Consider the following 22,671-nt stretch of genomic DNA (forward strand, 5'->3'; position numbering starts at 1 on the left):
GCCATCTCAAAATTTTGATTGGATGTGTTTCGGGAAATGGTGGGCGTGGAAAGTGTGTTATTTCCCTTCCAATAATTTTCGACTATTAAAAAGGGCACAAGCCACTCCAATTTCCAATTCAATGAGCTCTTTTCGAAGTTTCTACGCCAAGTTCTTCGATACAAAGTGCCCTGTTCTAAAGAAAAAAAATGAATAAATAATACATTGTGCCAATATCGTTCTTATATGCCCTCAGGGCATAACTTAAAACCCTTGCCCCGAGGGTTGTGGGGGAGTGTCCTCCTCAAAAACATATTTTCTATCTAGAAATCAACTACGCTGAATAAAATGGCAATTGAATGTGCCTGTTTTGAAGTTTCTACGACAACGCCTTCTATAAAAACCTTATATGCCCTAAGGGCATAACTTACAACCCTTGCCCTGAGGGCTGTTAGGAGAGGGGGGCTGTCATCCTCAAGACCTATTTTCCAGAACTTTAAACTACGTTGAATAAAATGGCTATCTCAAAATTTTGATTCGATGTGTTTGGGGATAGGTGGGCGTTAGAGGGGGGTTAGTTACCCTCCAATCACTTTCGATTATAAAAAGGGCACTAGCCCTTTGAATTTCCAATTGAATGAGCCTTTTTTGAAGTTTCTACGACAACGCCTTCTATAAAAACCGTAAATTCCCTCAGGGCATGACTTAAAACCCTTGCCCTGAGGGCTGTGGGGGAGTGTCCTTCTCAAAAACATAATTTCTATTTGGAAATCAACTACGCTGAAAAAAATGGCTATCTCAAAATTTTGATTGGATGTGTTTGGGGAAATAGTGGGCGAGGAAGGGGGTGTTAGTTGCCTTCCAATCACTTTTGACTATTAAAAAGGGCACAAGCCACTCCAATTTTCAATTGAATAAGCCCTTTTCGAAGTTTCTACGACAACTTCGTCGATACGAAATGCCTTGCTTTAAAGGAAAAAAAATAATAAATAACACATTGTACCAACATCGTTCTTGTATTCCCTCAGGGCATAACTTAAAACCCTTGCCTTGAGGGTTGTGGGGGAGTGTCCTTCTCAAAAACATATTTTTTATCTGGAAAATAACTACGCTGAACAAAATGGCTATCTGAAAATTTTGATGAATGATGGGCGTGGGAGGGGGGCTAGTTGCCCTCCAATCACCTTCGACTATTAAAAAGGGCACTAGCCACTCCAATTTTTAATCGAATGAGCCCTTTTCGAAGTTTCTACGACAACTCCTTCAATACGAAGTGCCCGGGTATGGAAACAAAAAAATAAATAATACATTGTGCCAACATCGTTCTTTACTTCGGTAGCGCTATTGCGCTGCCTATGATCATTTATTAATATATTTCAGTCTGAAAGTTTCAAAATCGTTTATGAGTGAATTTTCTATTTGTGAATAAGGTCGATTGCCTCTCCAAATGTCCAAATGTCTGGGCTATACTTTAGCCCAGCTCATGAAACCGTAGTATTTATGATGAGCATCATGCTGAAGAAATGTACCAAAAGCACTTAAAATTAATCTTTTTGGTTAGTATTTAACCCAAATTTAACGCAAAAAGTAATATGAGTAGGGTTGACAACCCCTATACCTTCTCAGGACCAGACAATATCTTACACTTCACTGAAAAAAATCCCTTAAAGCTTAAATAATTTTGATTTATCAAAGTCAATAAGTGAAAATGTTTAAAATTTAGTTTGATTTAGGAAAGTGCAAATTATGTTCTGATCTTGAGAAGGGGTTGTCAGCCCTACTCATGTTAATTTTTGCTCGTTTTGACTTCGAGTCGGTTATTTATGGTAATTTCTGTTCGTTTTGGTCTTTTATTTATTGATGGACATTTGTGGTAGTTTTCAGCTTGGAAGATAATTTTACTTTATTTCAGCTCATTTTTTTAGTTTAACAGAGCTCATAACTTTTCTTTGAAAAACCTGTTTTGTAGAAAAAGTTTTTTAAATTAATTCATGTTCGTTTTTTATTGACAGTCATTTTCAAGATAAAAGAAAATATGTTTTATCTTTTCGGCTTGCTATTTGTATTTTGAAGAATTTTCTTCAACAATTTTTAATCCTGACACAAATAGTTTTATTTAATTGGATTTTACAACTCCTCCAGTTGACCTGAAAAATAAAACCTAATTTTATTCCCAAAAAATTATGTCTATGCTCTTAGACAACCTGAATATACTTACACTCTTTTGATTTATTTAAAGTGTAAGGGTAGAAGTAGTAGTAGCAGCCCGGAAAGCTTCAACTGAATAACTAGACACACAGTGCCTTTTTATTTAGTTTTAAATGATAATGGGCCAAATTCATAATTGTGGGGGCTCACATACCCAATATACCTACGAAAACAGTTACTGGACCGTTCTACGAAGCTGAAGAAAGCGGTTATCTCAAAATTTCGACTTGCTGTGTTTGGAATTGAATGGGCTTGGGAGGAGAGATGCGTGTCCTCCCATATCTTTTGACTATCAAAAAGGATACAAGAACTTTCAATTTCCAATCGAATTAGCTCCTTTACGATTTTCAATGACATTTCTAGCTATTATACAGCGCCACTGCCTATGATATTGCTTATATGCCCTTTTGAAAACCTGATTGCATATAGTGTTAGAACTATTTTGTGTTGCGTTAAAACTTTTTTTCAAATTTATTGCAAACATTTTCAAACAGTTCGTGGTAAACGAACTGTAAGTAAGGAGCGACCCGGCTCAATGGTAACCGAAACTCTAGAAAACGGTATTTTGATACAAATAGACACACCAAAAGAATCAGATTTTAATGCTGATTTCAAATATATATGTTTCATCAAGTTTAGTCTTACCCATCAAAAGTTACGCGCCTGAGGAAATTCGGCTGATTTTAGAAAAAAGGGGGAAAGACCCCCTAAAAGTTATAGAACGTTAATGAAAATCACACCATCATATTCCACGTATTAGAGAACCTACTGTAGAGGTTTCAAGCTCCTATCTACAAAAATGTGGAATTTTACATTTTTTGCCAGAAGAAAGATCACAGGTGCGTGTTTATTTATTTTTTTTTCCCAGGGGTGATCGTATCAACCCAGTGGTCCTACAATATCGTGTGAGGGCTCATTGGAATGGAAATTAAAAGTTCTAGTGCCCTTTTTATGTGACCAAAAACAATGGAGGGCAACTAGGCCCCCTCCCACGCTCATTTTTTTCCAAAGTCACCCGATCAAAATTTTGAGATAACCATTTTGTTCAGCATGTTCGAAAATATTCTAAGTATGTCTTTTAGGATGACTTAATCCCCCAAAGTTCCCGGAGGGAGGGCTGAATGTTATGAACTTTACCCTATGTTAACATATAGTATTGGTTATTGGGAAGCATACAGACGTTTTCAGGGGATATTTTTCCTGGTAGTGGGGGGGTGAGTGAGTTGGAGGCTATTTGGGAGGATCTTTCCACGAAGGAAGTTTTCATGGGGGAAGGGATATTGTTATGAATGGGACACCGGACTTCGAAGCAATATTTAAAGAAAGATCAGAAATTAAATATAAAAAAAGTTTTTCAACTGCAACAGCAGCAACATCAAAACTTTAAACGAACAGAAAATATTACATATATGATTGAGTTCACCCCCTAGTCAATACCTTGCTCTTTAAGCCAAAGATTTTTTAGTTCTTTCATAAGAGCTATTTATTCTAAATAACGGCCTTTGTGATTAAGCTGTCATTTTTAAAGAATTGGAACAAAATTCGAACTTTAGCATAAAGAGCTATGTATTGACTAGGGGCCTAGCCCCCTAGTGTGCGTATTAAAAATATATAACTACAGAAGTTCGTTGCGTAAGTTAGTTCGTAAGTAACGTGTATCTATTACTAATAAAAAAGTTTGTAAATAAAATTAAACAACTTCCGAGAAAGCCATTAAACCAAATAAAAGTAAAATTAATATGCAAATTTTGTTTTAATTATTCATGTACGGTGAGCTAAGATCAAAACCTGCATTTTTTCAAAAACGTTCAAAAATTAAAAAAACAAGTTTTTTTAATTGAAAGTAAGGAGCGACATGAAAACTTAAAACGAACAGAAATTAGTCCGTATATGAAAGAGGCTGTCCCCTCCTCAACGCCTCGCTCTTTACGCTAAATTTTGACTTTCTTACAACTCTGTTTTTTTTAACAATGAAAAACTTTAGCGTAAAGAGCGAGGCGTTGAGGAGGGGACAGCCTATTTCATATACGGAAAAATTTCTGTTCGTTTTAAGTTTTAACGTCGCTCCTTACTTTCAGTTAAAAAAAACTTGTTTTTTTATTTAATTTATTTGCAAGAACTATATTGAATTGTGTAAGTACTATTTGTATTTTATAAGAATTTATTTTTTTGTAAGTACTATTTTGTATTTTGTAGGATCTACTTTATGTTTTGTAAGAATTTTATTAGATTTTGTTTGCAGTATTTTGTGAGAACTATTTCGTTATACTACTAGATTTCGTTAGCGTATTTTGTTACAACTTTTTTTGTGTTTTGTAAGACCCTTTTGTATTTTGCGAGAACTATACTGAATTTTGTAAGCACTTTTGGTATCTTGTAAGAATTATTTTTGTTTAGTATATTGAATTTTGTATGAACAATTTGTATTTTACAAAGAATTTTGTTTTCTAAGAACCATTTTGTATTTTATAAGAATAGATTGTGATTTGTAAGAAATATTTTATATTTTGTAGGAACTATTTTGTGTTTTAAAAGACTTGTGTTGGATTTTTTAGATAGTATTTTGTATTTTGTGAGAATTATTTGCACTTTCGTGAGGATTATTTTTGTACTGTAAGAACTGATTTCCATTTTTGTGAAGTATAATGTATTCTGTAAGAACAATTTTGGGTTTTGTTGGAGCTTGTATGCGAATTGTAAGAAATATATTGAGTTTTATTGGAAATATTTGTATTTTGTAAGAACTGTTTGGTGTTTGTTTGCAATGTTCAACTATATTGAATTTTGTAAGAATCATTTTGTAACTTATCGTAACTACTTTGTATTTTCTAAGAGCTATTTTATGTTCTGTAGGAACATTTTTGGATTTTGTAGGACCATTTTGTGTTTGCAAGAACTACACTGAATTTTGCAAGTACGATTATTATTTTATAAGAATTTTTTGTAAGAAAAATTTTGCGTTTTATAGGAACTATTTTATATTTTGAATTTTGTAAGAACAATTTTGTATTTTTTTTATTAACTGTTTCATATTTTGTAAGACCTATATTGAAATTTGTAAGATCTATTTGTATTTTGCGTTAAGTATTTTGTGTTTTGTAAGAACTATTTTGAATGTTGTAAGAACTATATTGAATTTAGATGAAGTATTTTGTATAAACTATTTTATATTTTTTAGGAATTATTTTGTGTTTGTACGAACTAATTTGAATTTTGTAGGAAGTATTTTGTATTTTACAAGAAATATTTTTGTTTTGTAGAAAACTATTTTGTATTTTGTAGGAACTATTTTGTATGAAGTATTTTGTAGTTTGGTAGGACTATTTTGCTGTTTACAAGAACTTTTTTTGTATTTTATAAGAACCATTTTATATTCGCAAGAACCATACTGTGTTTTGTAAGTACAAATTTAAATTTTATAAGAATTATTTGTTAAAAAAAGTATTTTGCAATATATAGGAACCCTTTTTGTTTTGTAAGAACTTTATTAGATTGTGTGGGAAGTATTTTGTATTTTGTATACAGTATTTTGTAGTTTGGTAGAACTATTTTGCATTCTGTAAAAACTTTTTGTATTTTATAAGACCAATTTTAGATTTGCAAGAAGTAAGTTATTTTGTAAGTAAGATTTGAATATTACAAGAATTATTTTTTTGTAATAAGTATTTTGGACAATTTTGTAATTTTTATTAAGCGTTTTTATTTTGTAAGAAGTAATTGTATTTTGAAAAACTATTTTGTATTTTGAATTAAATATTTCGTATTTTTAAGGACTATTTTATATTTTGTAAGAACTACATGGAATTTTGTAAATACTATTTGTATTTTAGAAGAATTATTTTAGTTTTGTAAGAACTATGTTGTATTTTGTAAGACCTATTTTGTGTTTTGTAAGAGATTTATTGGATTCAATAGGAAGGTTTCGTATTTTGCAAGAACTATTTGTTTATCGTAAGAATTATTTTTGTTTTGTAAGAACTGTTTTTATGTTGTGTGAAGTATTATGTATTCCATATAAAACTATTTTGGATGTTGTATGAAGCATTTTTATATTTTATATGAACAATTTTGGATGTTTTTAGAACTTTTATGTATTTTGTAAGAGCTATATTAAATTTTGCAGGAAACATTTTTATTTTATAAGCTTTATTTTGTATTTGTAAGATCTATATTTAATTTTGTAAGAACTATTCAATATTTTGTAAGAATCATTTTGTACTTTGTAAGAACTATTTTATGTTTTGTGAGCGCATTTTTGGATTTTCTAGGAAATATTTTTATTTTGCAATAATTATTTTATATTTGTAAGAACTATTTTGGATGTTGTATGAAGTACTTTTTATTTTAAAAACTATTTGCGATTCAATGTGTGTCTCAATCAGAAATGCCTAGTCTCGGCTTAAGTGATTGGGTATTTCCATTAAATACTCTAAAGAACAAGGCCGTATCCAGGAGGGTTAGGGGGTTTGAACCCTCCCCCCCCCCCTCCTGAAATGTCCGAGAAAATCGCTTTTTTCAACACTTTGACCTCTTTATAAAACTTGCATATTTTAAGCTGACCAAATCAGAAGGTGACTATAATTACCGGCTTAGCTTCAACTAGTTGCTGTTGAGTGAACAATAGAGTCAATTATTAGGATTAGGCAGCATATCTTCTCCTCTTCTTCTTCAAAATTACAAAATAAATACTTAAATAAAATATTGCTACAATTTATTTTACAACCAAGTCAAACGTAATTGTCTAGTATAAAGAAGTTGCTTTAATACCCGTGATAAAAATACTAGTTTCAGAGATCTCAAGTTAGTTGCACTGAGCGCTTGAGCGTTTCATCTTGAAAAACTGTTACTGAACCGGGGATCGTTGTCTTACGACTCTTAGGTGTAGCTTCGGAAACACCTTATGCCAGTTCTAACCTCGAAAGTTTTCTCCAGGGATGACGACTCGTCAATGCAGGAGACTTCTCAAGGCAAAAACCATCTTCAGATCCCACAAAATGACATTGGACAAGCTGTCAACAGGGCCTGTGATTTAGACGTTACTGCGAAGTTGAAGTTACTTGAATCTCCATGGCTGCCAGGTGACAGCTACTCGTTTCCAGAATCAGGCAAATGTAATTTAAAGAATCAGCGAAGCTGGATGGATCGTTTTCCGTGGCTTGCGTACTCGGATTAACTTGGGGGTGCTTTCTGCAAATACTGTTTAATCTTTGCAGCTAAATGCTCCGGTAAAGGAATTCACCAAAGGCTAGGAGCAATGGTCCTAAAACAATTTACAGCGTGGAAAGACGCGATTGAAGTTTTCGCTTGTCACAGTAAATTGAATTTCCATATAGAAAGTGCTGTACTTTCAGAGGGCTTTGTAGCCCTACAGAAATTCAAGCAAGACAATATTCTCTTCAAGTTAGATGCTCTATAAGCTCAAGCAAAAGAAAATCGTATGAGACTCAAACCGGTTGTAGAAACTATTGTTTTCTGTAGTCGACAGCAACTAACCCTTCGTGGTACGAATGATCACGGTTCTCTGCGTCCCAGCTTTAAAAGAACCAGCTTTAAATGATGGAAATTTCCGTGCTCTTTTGAGAATGAGAATGCGATGTGGTAATGACGAGCTGAAAAAAAAACTTTCTGAAAAAAGTGTGGGAAATGGGATGTATCTGTCCCCAGTTGTGCAAAATGAGCTTATTGGTGTCTGCGGAAAGATGATTCAAGCTGATATTATTAAAGGGGTAAACGAAATTGTATGCTATTCGGTTTTAGCAGATAAAACTTCTGGCGTAATAAACACGGGTCAGTTGCCCCTTTGTGGTAGGTATCTTTCAAACAGAGCCTTGTGCGAAGATTTTCTTGGGTTTGCTCCCGTATCAGATTTATCTAGACAAGGTCTGGCCACCACAATATTAAAAACCTTGAAAGACCATGGTCTGGATTTGAGCAAGCTTGTAGGACAGGGATATGACAGAGCAGCTGCTATGAGAGGGTACGTGAGAGGCACTCAAGCCTGGATTAGACAGCAGTATCCACGAGCAATTTATGTCCACTTTACACTCAACCTGGCGATCGCTTCAGTTTGCACCATTCCAGTCATGAAAACGTGTTTTGATCTGCAACTTTTTTGGCTCATACATACCTCATGCCTGCAACTTTTTTGTACTCAAAGACAGAATTCGACAATGCATGCCAGAATCTAGAAAAACTACTCTCATTACCATTTTTGAAATGCGGTGGGTGGAGAAACAGGATGCGGTTAACCGCCTTGTGGATCCCTATAAGCCAATTTTAGAAGCACTTCAAGAAGAGCTTCAAGAAGGAAACGCGAATGCTGAGACTTCCGCAAATGCCCATCAGTTAGCAAGCTCAATGGAGCAAGGACAGTAAATGACCAGTTTATTCGTAGCAAAAGAACTCTTTGGTCTTACGTTGCCGCTGTGTAAAGTTCTTCAAGCTGTTGACTGTGACTTGGCGCTTGCATGCAACCACGTTGAAACTTTGGTGCAGACAGTTGTGGGCCTACGCGAAGACGCAGATTCTTCGGTCGACTCGTTGTATTCAAAAATTGAAGATTTTGCCAGAGATATTAAGACAGAATTGACGTTTTAAAGAGTTGGTCATCCTTGAAACGACCACTATGACATCAGTTTTGCCAAAAGAAGCGTACAGAGCTTCCATATACATTCCATTCATGGACGACTTCATGTCAGAACTCAAAGTGAGATTTACGGTACATCGTACAATTTTGACAACTTTAAGTGGCTTCATACCTGCAAACATAAACAAAAGAAACTTTTCTGACGCAGAAATCAGTGAGAGTACTGATATTTACTCCTACCTTTACCAGAGCCAGACGCCCTAACCCAAGAACTGAAATTATGGAAAACGAAGTAGCAGAACTTAAGCAACAAAGAAAGACTAATCTCGGCTTTGGCCGCACTTGATAGATGCAATGCTGATTTCTTTCCAAACATCAGCCACCTTCTTACAATTGTAGCTACTTGGCCTGTTTCAACTGCTACACCGGAAAAGACTTTCTCTACATTGCGTCGGCTTAAGACATATGAAATGCAACCGATGAAGAACTTTTGACAGGTCTAGCGTTACTGTCAGTGCACAGGGTTGTTGCTATTGACACTGATACAGTTATTGACATGTTCGCAACTCAAAAAACACGTCGAATTGATTTTGTTCTGTGAATTCATTTTGTAACTATTACGTTTACTTCAATATACAGTATTTTGTGTTCCTATCTATTGTCTTCTTTTACCGTTAGACATGGATTAGGTCCGACCCGAGGAGAGCCCCCCCCCCCCAAAAAAAAAAATTCCTGGATATGGCCTTGCTAAAGGATATATCTAATTATGGTTGTTCACTGTGCTTTGCAACGAAATGATACAAGATACGGAGAAAAATTCGGTTCAAATGTGTACCTTTCAATCAGGAATGTCTAGTCTAGGCTCAAAGAAATGGGGCATATCCTTTAAAATCTCTTAAAAATAGTTCTTAATATGGCTTTTCATTGTGTTTTGCAACAAAATTATACAAGATACGAAGAAAAATACGATTCAAATGTGTGCCTTTCAATTAGGAAGGCCTAGTCTTGACTCAAAGAAATGGGGGATTTCCATTAAAAACTCCCAAAAGTACCTCTTGATATGACAGTTCACTGTGTTTTCTAACGAAATTATACGAGATACGAAGAAAAAGACGATTCAAATGTGTGCGTTTCCATCAAGAATACCTAGTCTTGGCTCAAAGAAATGGGTCATTTCTATTAAAAGCTCTCAAAAATACGTCATGGCTTTTCATTGCGTTTTGCAACGAAATTATACAAGATACGAAATAAAAACCGACTAAATTTTGTGCCTTTTAATCAGGAATGTCTAGTCTTGGCTGAAATAGATGAGGCACTTCCATTGAAAGGTCTTTTTGGTATCTTTACAGACCAAGCTGATTCGATTCCAATTGCATTTTACTGGCATTTACTTAAACGCGTCTGATTGTATGTGTTTGGCAAACAACTTAATATGAACAACTTAATATGAAAAGTTGAATGGCACACACGGTTGACGTGCTATCCGTTTTATACGTAAGGTTTCAGATTCAAATCTTATAGGGGTCCAGTATTTCATAGGGAAAAGACACAAAATTCCCCAGAGCTTAAAGAGGAGCAATTGAAAGTCCAGGTAATGAGCACCGTCGGGCGTATTATGGCATGGGGAATGGCAATAATCAGGAGCTGGAGACTCTTGGCAATAAACAAATCTTCTAAGAAATCAATAAGTTTGATGAACAACCGGAACTGGTTAAACACGTTTGGATGGAGGAATCCCCACTAGTAAAAACATTCAGCAAACCCGCTCCGATTCAACTTAACCCAGTGTTTGGATGGGGCCCACTTGTAAAAACATTCAGAAAACCCGTTATGAGCACTGTCATAGTTGTTGAGACACCGGGTAGGGCGCGCTCGATTCTGTAGATGCTTCGGGGGCTGTCGCTGTCGGATCTGCCATTGGGCTGACCTAACAGATTGAGGGGTTATACTAATCTTGCCTAGAATAGTTTCAGATGTCTCTAGGAAAGTTTTAGAAATAAATTTTTGCCTAAACTTATACGAGTCTGTCAAGCAGAAAAAGATAATAAAATTCTCATCTTTTGTTCACCTCTGTTGTAGTACCTCATGGAAAAACCAGACACTAAACCCAGATTTTCGGCACCAACTCTTTAATGAAATTATTTATCGATATGGCTTGTTCCGGCAGTTTCAAAATCAATTCTTAGTGAGTCTTTCTATTTATGAATAAGGTTGACTGACTCCACAGATGGACTCTTTAACAACCTAAAGTTTAGCCCAGTTCATGAAACCGTAGCTTTCATGATGACCATCACGCATGTCATGAAGACATGTACCAGAAGCACTTAATATTACATCTTTTTGTTTAGTACATAGCTCAAATTTAAATAAGATCAGATTCAAAAATAAACAAAAAATATCAGGAAATAACTAAAATTCATAGACTTGAAATTTTGACTGCAAAACTTGAAATTTTAGTGAATGATTTCCCTCAGAGTTTGGTGGTCAGCATAGCTATGGTGGACACATTGCTAGTGTGTGTTGCATCATATATGGCCATGAACTCCTTTTATTTGTTTTTCAAGAATATAAGAAAATAACTCGAAAACTTAGATTCCAGTACGTAAATATCATAGGGCCCGTTCCTCACCTTCTCGGAATCTTTTTACATATCTGTTTATGTTTTGTTTTCACTTAGTTCGCCTTGTTTAAAGCTATGTCTTCAAAATACCCTTCACCCCCAAGAAATAATAAATATATGGACCAAATAAAACAAATGTTGACCAAATGAAAAATAAAACAAAATCCTTTATGCATGCCTCCCCACAGATTTGAGAGAAGTGGAGGGCATTGATAAAAATCCTAAAATCTGGAGAATGTAGCCAGACGGCATAACAGTAAATTACTGTGTTGGTAGTTAAGAAATTGAGAGGGAAATAGTCAACCTGGACATGTCCCAGTTAAAAATACGAGTGGGGCTTCAATTAGTGATAAGGAAAGTGTTAAAAAGAGACGGGTAGAATACTTTGAGAATGTAACTAAACTTTAGGGGGTGTGGGGAAGGGGATACTACCATTTCGACTAACCGTCACAAGCGCTAAACGTCATAACATATAACCGTCAGAACCACTAACCGTCATAACATGACAAAAACTTTATAAGTTTATATAATAGTAATAAGTATATAATAGTTTAGAAACAAACATAGGCTATATATTTGCACATCAGGGGGGAGGGGTAAACCATAGCATATATTAAATACATAACCTGACCTAACCTAGGTACCTTTTCCCCCCTAAGCCCCAAAAAACTAATGTTTTAAAATTTCAGATGTTATGACGGTTAGGTGTTCTGATAGATTCTTTTTGTCGATGTTATGACGGATTTCGTCGATGTCCTGACGTTAGTGGTCCTGAGGGTTAGATGTTATAACGCCTTCCCGTGGGGGAGGGGTGTAAATTTATGCTAATAACAGTTGAAGGGTATGTTGCAACTTAATACAGCTTACACACCTCAACATGAAATAAAGTCATGGAAAAATCAAACATTTCGTGTTAACAAAAAGTGAGTAAGGAGCGACACGGGTTAATAGTAACCGAAACCCTTCCATCTGGAATTGACTTCCAAATAACATGAATCAAAATGAATTTTGCAACCGAAGTAAATGGAATTCGACTTTGAGTCTATTTTGTCGTTGTTATCCTATTTATATGTAAGATTGTAGGTAAAATAAGTATTTACAGTAAGATATTATACAGGTGTGCATGGTCTTTTCATGGCCCCCTTAGGCTTTTCACACCAGTATGTATGTGCAAGTAATAAATCTTGCTGTACAAGACATTTTCCTGATTCTTACGAAGCCAAAAGTAAACCAGAACTTCAAAAAATTGCATGAATAAAAAATCATATCAGTACTTCAAATTAGTCAAAAACAGAAAAGATTTTTGAGGGGGGGGGGTGATAAGGTATTTTTTAGTAGTAGCAGGTACTTTAGTACCAAGGTATCTTGTTACTAAAGTATTTTGAGTATCTTATCAAGTTAGTTTTACAAGTTAGTTATACAAGTTAGCTTTACAAGCTAATACTTACAATTTATATACTTTACAATACTTTACAATTTATAATCAAAAAGTCTTCTGTATAACTTTATTCATACTTCTCTATAATAATTTGATGTTTAAAAAGTCATACAGAAGACTATATCATTTTCCCATGTTTAAAGGAAACATAATAGTTTTAATCAATTTCATTTTTATGTTCTTGGCCTCCCCCAGGCCATTCAGCGTGTCCCCAGGTGGCGATAGGGGGAACACCCTACAGATATGTAAGGTACCTCCATAGGAGGCACATACCAAGGGGGGACCTTGTCCCTGGGGGTCCATAATAGAAACTGGGGCACCCTCGCCTGGGGTCGTAAATACAGGCAGAGGACGAAGAAGTCCCTTCAAATGAACACTCAACAGGACTCACTGGTTCGTCCACAAGTCCCATGAGTTACAAACCTTCTCCCAGTAATGGGTTAAATTGAATGGTGATGCAGAACACCATCGCGGGAGGATCCTCTGTAGGAGGACAACTGCGGCAGGGCGTAAGATCCAGATCTATGGACAGCGGCCCCTGCAAAGGGCTGCCTCGACTTTTTCGGGGCACCTGCAAGACTGGGGACCTTGCGGTCAACTATATTCCTACTTGAGGAGTGGCGCCCCTCGAGGAAATTATAGCCTAGTAAACGACAAAGCATTCGCATGGGATTATGACGAATGGACAATTCTTCTGGGCTTGGTATGTTTTTATGGGCGTCTTCGGGCTGAAAAACCTCTTCCTAGCTAATTTATCTATTATGGGCTGCCTCCCCGTAGTAGCATAACATTTGTAGGCATGAATATATAATGAGTTGGAGGTAATAGGCCTGAGATTGTCTGTGCAGGATTTCGTTTCTTGTTGATAGAAGAGCATCGCCAAGTGCTGAAAACCATGTTGTGACCATGATGGGCCCAGGATTGCACAAAGCATCCATTCATGGAGGTCCCAGGGACTTCTTGCTGTCCGGTTCTAATCCGGCTTAAGCACTTCGGTGTAGACTTGAGAAGATATGTGATCCCAATCCTGCACTGGTATCCAGGATCATTGCTTTTCCTGAGGCGACAATAATTTCCATGACTTAAAGGACAGGAAAATTGGAACATGGAATGTTACGACGTTAAAGGATGACTATCGTAATGAACTTGTGACAGGTGAATTAAAACGATTCCAACTTGGTTTACTAAGAGTCTCAGAAACTCATATCCCAGGGGTAGGAAGAATGAAATTAGGTAATATAGAGTTTGTTTACTCAGGCAGGAAGGATGGGGTACATAGACAGGGTGTAGGGCTCATGACGAATAAGGAAGCTGCTAAGTCTTTTTTAGGCTGGGAAGGTATTATTAATAGAATACTAATTGCTCATTTTATGACTAAAAAGTTCAGGGTATCAGTTAAAGTAGTATACGCCCCTGTAGAACCGACTGACGGAGATACTAGTGACAGATTAATTTTACTTACAGTTACAGGAGCAAATAGACAGGGTCTCAGGTCGAAATATAATGTTATTACTGGGAGATTTTAACGCCCAGGTCGGTAAAAATAGGGATAGATGGTATCCTAGCCTAGGTAAATTTGTTGTAGGAAAAGAAAACAGTAATGGATACAGGCTTTTGCAATTTTGTAGGTATAACAATCTAGTTATAACCAATACGGTGTTTGGTATATTCCATCACGTGATGGTAAGACAGCAAACCTTATTGATTATGTTATAGAAAACCGAATACTGGCAGGATCAATACAAAATACTAGGGTATATAGGAGTGCCGTTATTGATCTTAAAAGTAAAGATCACCATCTAGTAATATCAAGGCTTATTTATTTATTTCTTTCTTTTTTTTGAGACGGGATGACTTTTATTTTCAACTAATAATTACATCATACTTAACTGGCACTTACCACATTTTTTAAATAACATTATCAACAAACGTAGAAATGGTAAGAACTATGACGTTTTATTAAGCCACTATTGTGGCTTGAGCAGCGTCACACAATCTTTCATCATAAACCAATAATTTAAAGCTGAAATATCGGAAGGATAACTACCTCCCGGAAATTTATGATGTTGGTAAACTCCAGGATGAGAATTTGAGAGAAACTTCCCAGGAACAGTTGAACACTAAACTTAAGAGTTTAAAACTTGATAATGTGGGAGATGGTAGGAATAATTTTAGAAAAATAATTTGTGAAGTTGCTGAAGGTGTATTAGGGAAGAAAGCTAGAACTGCAGCTAAGAATATTAGTGAAAAAGCTTTATGTTTAATAGAAAGGAATGTAAAGAAAGTGCAGAAAGCATTAAAATATGAACTAAGGAGGTATTAAGTGGAGGCCATGGATAAAATTGCCGAGGATCTGGAAGATGCAGCTAGACGGCATAATAGTAAAGTATTGTACAGGCATGTTAATAAATTGGGAGGGAGTAGTCAAGCCGGACTTGGCCCAGTTAAAGATTGGAATGGGGCCGCAATTAGCGATAAGGAAAAAACTAAAGAGAGATGAGCCGAACATTTTGAGAATTTGCTTAACCGAGATAGAGTTCCAGGAAAAGATATAGAGGAAAATGAAAAAGTTTGTGATACCTTGGATGTGAAAGAAGATTTGTTTTGTGAGGAGGAATTAGCAATAGTACTAAAGGTTTTAAGAGAAGAACAGTGTGGTTTTAGAAAAGGTAGAGGATGTGTCGACCAAATTTTCACTCTTAGGCTAATAATTGAGAAGTGCCTGAGTTGTCAAGTACCTTTGGTCCTCAGTTTTATAGATTAAAAGCAGGCGTTTGATTCTGTTGATAGAAGAGCGTTAGTAAAGGTTTTATCGTTGTATGGTATACCAGACAAATACATTAAAGTGATTAGTGCTATGTACGAGAATAACACTGCTGCGGTTAAGGTAGGAAATGAGGTTAGCAGCTGGTTTTGTATTAACTCAGGGGTTAAGCAGGGTTGTGTTCTATCCCCCTTTATATGGATTATTTTGAAGGACTTTGTTTTAAGGAGCACAGGAAAGGCAATGGGAGACCACGGAATCAAATGGGGAGGAAAAAGTCTCCTGGACTTAGATTATGCTGATGATTTAAGCATCCTAGATGAAAGTTTGAGCAAAATGAATGAAGTTTTAGTGGTTTTGTGAGTTCAGGGGGGTAGAATTGGTTTTAAAATTAATGTTAAGAAGACTAAGTCACTAAGGCTGGGAATAAGTGAAGATGAAAAGCTGACGTTGAGTAATGAAAAGATTGATAAGGTGAGCAGCTTCACTTACCTTGGTAGTATTTTAGTAAGGATGGTGAGAGCAGTGAAGATGTTAAAAGTAGAATAGCCAAGGCTCAGAGTGTTTTTTCACAGTTAAAACAAGTTTGGAAGAATAGGAAGATAAGTCTGCAAACCAAGATTAGAATATTAGAAGCTACTGATGACAGTGGTCAAATGACAGATGTCAGTGGAAGTATGGACGCTTCGAAAAGCGGATGAAGATTTGTTAGATATTTTCCAGAGAAATTGCTTAAGGATTGTTCTGGGTACCCGGATGACTGACAGTATTTCAAACAATAGGCTATACGAAAAATGTGGTTCAATACCGCTCTCTAGGGCTATAATGAAAGAAAGGTTGAGGTGGCTAGGGCGCGTTGTGCAGATGAAGAATGACAGATTGCCGAAGATCGTTCTTTTCGGCCAACCGTCTAGGGCTAAACGGAAAGCACGTCGTCCCCGTCTTTGGTGGGAGGACGTCATAAATAAAGATTTAACGGAAGTGAGAACTTCATGTGCATGTATAAAAATGGGGCCTTGAGTAGATTTGGATGGCACAGAATCAAACGTAGCTGTATTGGCCTCAGGTGGCTCTATGCTGAGGTGAGTTGTTAGTAGTAGCAGTAGTAGTAGTAGTAGTATCAAGTTAGTAAAAAGTGCTTAGTAAAAACTCTTATAATTACATTTAAACTTCTATGATTTTGGGGCGGTCTTATTTTAAAGTACAAAGTTAGATGCTCAAAAAGATAAATTTGGCTCGTTTAAAACGTTTTTCATAGCTTTTATGATTATAATCATAGTTATCATAGTTATCATAGTTTTTATAATCATAGTTATGCATGTTTGTTTGCCTTAAAAATGGGTAAAAAGTAGGTGGAGACTACAAAACAGTTGGGCTCTCTCCCCCAGACTCACATGAAGTGTTCTATTCTTTGACGCAAAAATATACTGAAGTGCGATTGACTCGAAGCAATCGGGAATCTTTCTCTGTTTTAAAAAGGATCAAATGGGTTTTTTAGGAGAGGGAAGGGGTAATCCCTCTTTTCCCTATCACAATTGATACTTTGAGAATATATAAAAATTGTATAATGTTTTAAATAATATGTTTCGTTGCATATAAAAGCGCGTAGACATTGCAATTTCTTTTCAAATGAGCTTTTAAACAGCTTTGTGTTATAACAATTCCCCACTAGCGGGGAATCGCCCCAGTAGTCTGTGCCCTACTAGCAGTGGAGGGGAAAAAGGAAAAAGGAGGACATGCCAAGGTTACCCATACAAAAGTTATTTTCATTGTTGTTCAAGCCAGGGAACTGTATGTTTCCTGTATATGATTTTCAGCAATGGCGATTCTAATGGTGTACTTTTTTTCGGTACTTTTTCTTAGCAGGATATAGTAAAGAACAAGCCCAAGAGAATCAAGCAACAGAGTCACTCAAATATGACATCATACCCAACGTAAGATCACCTTGTGTATAAAGACGCAGTTTTTGTAAAAAAAAAAATGGATTTCATTTTTAACATTATATCTTGTTAATTACAAAAGCAGGTTGATACAGCAATTCCATTTAAAATGAGTCGTTAAACAGCTCTCGACGATATTCCAGTGCCCTGTTAGCACAGGAGAAAAAGAGAAAGAAAAACAGGACACTTCAGTGAAAATGATTTTCTTTTTAGTCCATGTATGTCTCATGCTCTTGGTTTTCGGCCATGGCAATGGTTTACTTTTTGCTCTAATCAGACGCTATTTTTTAGGGCTTTCGGGCTGTTTTTCCAAGTTCCCTTGAATTTGTTTTCGAAACAATATTTTACTATTAATAACAATCGAAATAATTCCTGTAAATCAGGTAAGAATGGCAATTTTTCCTCACTACCCAGTTTTTTTTTAAACGTGTTTTTCCATTTATGGCTCGTTCTTTACTAGGTTACAACTACCGCTTCAACCATGAAACTAGACAATAAAGTAAGTCATGGAATTTAAGAATTTAGGAAGCAAAATCCAAAATACTAGATTGTGCAAGCCAAAAGTCTAGCTCAGAATCGGCCAGGCCAATGAATCCTTCAGAAAAATGTCTCAATAGCGACGTTCTCTCGACGTTCTCTCGTTCTCTCGTTCGACGTTCTTTCGGAATCTGGGAATTAGACCATCAACTTGAAAAGAGACTCGGTTTAAAAATATGCTGTACGAAAATCGACTACCAAAAGTCATCCTCTATAAGCAACCATGACTCTTCTTGAATTCCTAAAGTGCCTCTGGAGACACAGTAGGGTCTAAGGTTTAAAGTAAGATAAATAGTTATTTGCAATAGACACACAAAAATTTGAATAAATTGGCTTTCTTATAGCTTTGATTCGATCTTTCTGGAAACTGAGGAGGGGAAGTATGCAGAAGAAAGTGGGAACAGGAGGGGGAGTATCGCCCTTCAATATCTTTTGGCACTCAAAACGGTCACCAAGACTTTCGATTTTCATTCGAATGATCCCCCTCCAAAGTTTCACGACAGCTCCTTCCATACGAAGTGTCCAAGTAAATAAAAAAATTAATTGAAACCACTCTGGTCTTTACTTAGGCACCGCTATTACGCTGCCTATGACAATATTGTTATCAAGATTCTGTTTATTTAGGGTTTGGTTATTATTATCTTTCACCAATAGTTACTTGCAGTTTGTTACCATGAACTGTTTGATTAGGAAGTCATTCTGGCAGCTGACAGTAGATATAAGAATGTTAATGATTATTTCACTCCTCGAATGGAGGATGTGACCATATTGAAATATATATCATAGATTTAAACTCTCCCGAGAGTGCAAAATCTCTGTAGTAATTATTGGAGGAGGGTATAAATGACAAAGAATAAGATAATCCATATCTACTAAACTCTTACTTTGTAATACAGAAATAAAAAACAGGGGATTGCAGTCTCAGATGAACTTTCACAATGTGAAATCGAATCTCTTTTAACGTCTTTTTTATCTTTCTCTTCTTTGTTTTAAATTTCTTTTCACGGTTTATTGCAATTTGATTTCATTGACTAAATATCTATGGTCAGATGGGAAGAAAAAGCCGAAAGGATAGCAGTGATTACACTTTCGTCCATATTGGCTCATATTTATTGGCCTCATATTTCGCCTCAAATATTGGCCTCAAATATTGAGGCCAATATTTATATTGGCCTCAATAAATATTGGCCTCAATATTTGGCCTCAATAAATATTGAGGCCAAATATTGGCCTCATATTTCGTCCATTAAAGGGGTATTAATTTTGAGTTCTCATGTAAATGTTTTTTTTTTAAACCAAGTTTTTTCTTCTGGAATTAATTCAAAGTACCCTTATCAAGGGGCACTTATTAAACTGTTCACTCTATTGATGAGCAAATTATTAACAAAGGTGATTTTGTCGTTTTTGAATGAAACTATAACTCGAAGAAAGGATTCTAGTATCCGACTTTTGCAATGAGTACTATCCTCGCTGAAGCTGTGAAACCGGCATTTACTGAACTTGCAGCGATTCGAAAAAGACCCTGAAGGGTCTAGCTAACTGGCGGCCAAGTTGAGATTATTGAAAACGAATCAATTCACCTTCAAGGGAAAGTTATTGCTTCAGATGGAGATAAAATGACTGTGATACCGAAACTTAAAAATTCAACGAAACAACTTGAGCTTCCTGCTTACGAGCTTCGTAAATATTTCGATATGGGAGAAGATGGGAGAGTAATTGGTGGTAGGTATATAGGGGATGCCGGTTTCATTGTTGATGTTATAGAAAAGCTTGTCGTTGTTTTCTCTGATTTATCCATGTGCGAAATTAGTGTTCTTCCGAAAGATTTTTAGCTCTGTGTTGATAGAGTTAGTGGCGTTTCACTGTTCGACTGGAGTGAAAAAAAATTCAAATACTGAATATGCATGGTAATGTGGTTCCAGTCCGTCCACTGCGATTAGAAAAAGGAGAGAAACTAGAAAGTCAATTGCTCTGAACGAACCGTAACTTCTTTAAACTAGAAATAACCGTATATTTGTTTGCAAAACAAGGCATCTAGTTTCGGCCGAAGGAGCCATGTCTAATTTGACTCCTACAGCACAAACTTTTGGTTTCATGTCCCTGAAGGTATTATCTCCAGCTTATCCTGGGAGAGATGACCCCAAAAGGTCAGAGACGGGGCTCGTGGTGGAAGAAATGGAGATGGAACAGACAGAAGGCTTATCAGCAAGACTCTGAAAATAAGGAAATGCCCTTATAAAGGCTACATTGGAATTGTAAAAGATGCTACCGAGACAACAGCTAGCGTGGAGCTTCATACTAAGTATCAGACCGTGAATTTAGACAGAACTCGGTTGATGATTGTTGGGACTTCTCGAAGAGTTTCTGGACCTCCCCCCCTCCCCACTGGCAGCCAGAATGATACTCCTGCTTACTCTGGAAACGAGACTCCAATGTACGAAAGTTTTGCAACAAACACGTATGGCTCTCAAATTTCATTATATGATGGTTAGGGAAGTCCTCATTTCAGTGAAGTTACCCCCTTGCATGATAGGCCCAGAACTCCAGGGTAGGTATTGGATCCAACAATAGCTAACACCCCACCCAGGACTTATAATGATGATTTTTGATGTGACAAATACTCACTATCCGAATCCTAAAGTGCGCACAGCCTGTAACATTTCCATGTGCTGTTATGCATGTAATGCTGTAGGCTATTAGACAGTAATTGTTTAGGTAACGTATTAGGTCGTGAGGATTTGGATATATGCACCAAATTTGGTTCTTGTTTATGACATTTTTAAAGCCTGAGTGGTTGGGAGACGTATCGTAAGGGGGTTTACGAAATCTGTGATCTACTGCTGTTCATGAAACCATATATACAGATACAAAGAAGGCATAAGAAAAGAAATTGGAAATATTGTGAAATAATCTACAAAGGCTTAGGAAAGTCCTTAACAAGATAATAGTAGAACAAAAGAAAATTCCAAGCATAAACAGAGACCAAATCTTTTGTTGCCCTATCTTTTATAACTTTTCTCCAAGGTAGAAGAGCCCTTGTGAAAAACGAATAGGGTATTGGCTCCCTTCGAAAAGTGGGAGTATCCTTACCTAATAAAAAATTTAATGTCTTTAATTAGGAATCCATTTGATTGGGGTCAATTGGGAGGACAAGATTTTTGCATTTCCCCTCCTAAATTTTGAAAATATATCCCAAACTATGAAGAGCCAATTCCATGTTGTGGTCAAATCCAGTTCCGTAACATTGCAGAAATCTGTCAATATTTTTCTAAGTATGATACAGCTTTTCAGTAGCATACGTACTGCACAAGAAAAGCTCCCTTTGTTTCTAGTTTCACGTGTATACGTTTAAAGACTTTCCCCTCCTAAATTTTAAAAAATATATCCAAATCTATGAAGAGCCAATTCCATCTTGTGGTCAAATCCAGTTTAGTAACATTGCAGAAATCTGTCAATATTTTTCTAAGCACGATACAGCTTTTCATTAGCTTAAGTACTGCGCAAGAAAAGCTCACTTTGTTTCTAGTTTCACGTGTCCAAGTTTAAAGACTCAACACTTTTCAAATATCATTTGTTATCAAAAATTACATTTTGGACTTTCATAATATTAATTTATTATCCAAGACGTTGATGTTTATAATCACTCAATGCTAGTTGAAACTGCCAATATTTGTCAGGTGTTCATTTATTTTTACTATTTTAACGAAATCAAAGCTGTATAAGAATTTGAACAAAACGCCATCAATGACAGATTTTTCCAGAACAAATTAATGTATTGAGCACCACCCGAACATCATGCTATACTTTGTATAAAATATTACGAATAAATTTGATGGAAAAGGTAATCATTACGGACACACAACTTTTTTCCACATTCATTGCTCTTGGCTTGCAGGTAGAGTTTGCATTGATTTGGATCTCCTTATGCAATATCACCGTTGGTTCTGAGCTTCTGGCATTGATGTGCTTACTAACTCAAGCTTGTAAATACTTCAATTAAAATGAGCTTAGGACAAGACAAATCAACCAATTGAATAATCATAACAGAATACAGACCCCGGATCACCGAAGTATTTTTGTATCATCTCCTTTAGATTTTAGAACCACATGAGGCCCAAGCTCCATTCAAGTCCTGTAACTAAACAAATAGACACACACGATAAAATGACAGACATTTAGGCCTTAGTCAGGTAGATGGGAGGAGCTTTGAAGGGTAGAGGTTAGTCATTCCCCAAAAGTGAGAAAAATTCTATAAATTTATTCTACGTTAAAGGTAAGCCTAAGTCATAACACAAGACATCTCGGAAGAATTTGATGTGCAGCCGTTTCATCATCTGGCTTGTCTCTAGCTAGTATAAACATACAGGGGGTATTTGGGCCCTTTCTTTGAGAAATTTTACACGCCTCTAGTTTCAGATATACACAGGCAAGGTCACCTGTAACAAATAGTGAATAACTCCTTGTCTCTGGCTGTTGATTTCGTAATACTTCTTCCTCTTTCGCTAAAGATATTATATTTATGGTTCAACATTATAATTATAAGACAGTGAAAGCTATCTCGTCTGCAATTGTTCAATAAGATTGACGCGTGACAAATTA

At 36.1% G+C, this 22,671-nt stretch overlaps 1 protein-coding gene and 1 pseudogene across 1 annotated transcript in view; one reads left to right on the forward strand and one right to left on the reverse strand.

Moving 5' to 3' along the window:
• The window catches only part of LOC148942645 (trypsin-1-like), a 118,369-nt gene that overhangs the window by 69,794 nt on the left and 25,904 nt on the right, over positions 1-22,671 (reverse strand). The window lies entirely within an intron of this gene.
• Positions 8,404-20,681, forward strand: LOC148942646 (transcription elongation factor SPT5-like; annotated as a pseudogene).

Source organism: Artemia sp. Qi Xiang Cuo, chromosome 16 (assembly GCF_049724085.1).
Source record: "Artemia sp. Qi Xiang Cuo chromosome 16, ASM4972408v1, whole genome shotgun sequence".
NCBI lineage: Eukaryota > Metazoa > Arthropoda > Branchiopoda > Anostraca > Artemiidae > Artemia > Artemia sp. Qi Xiang Cuo.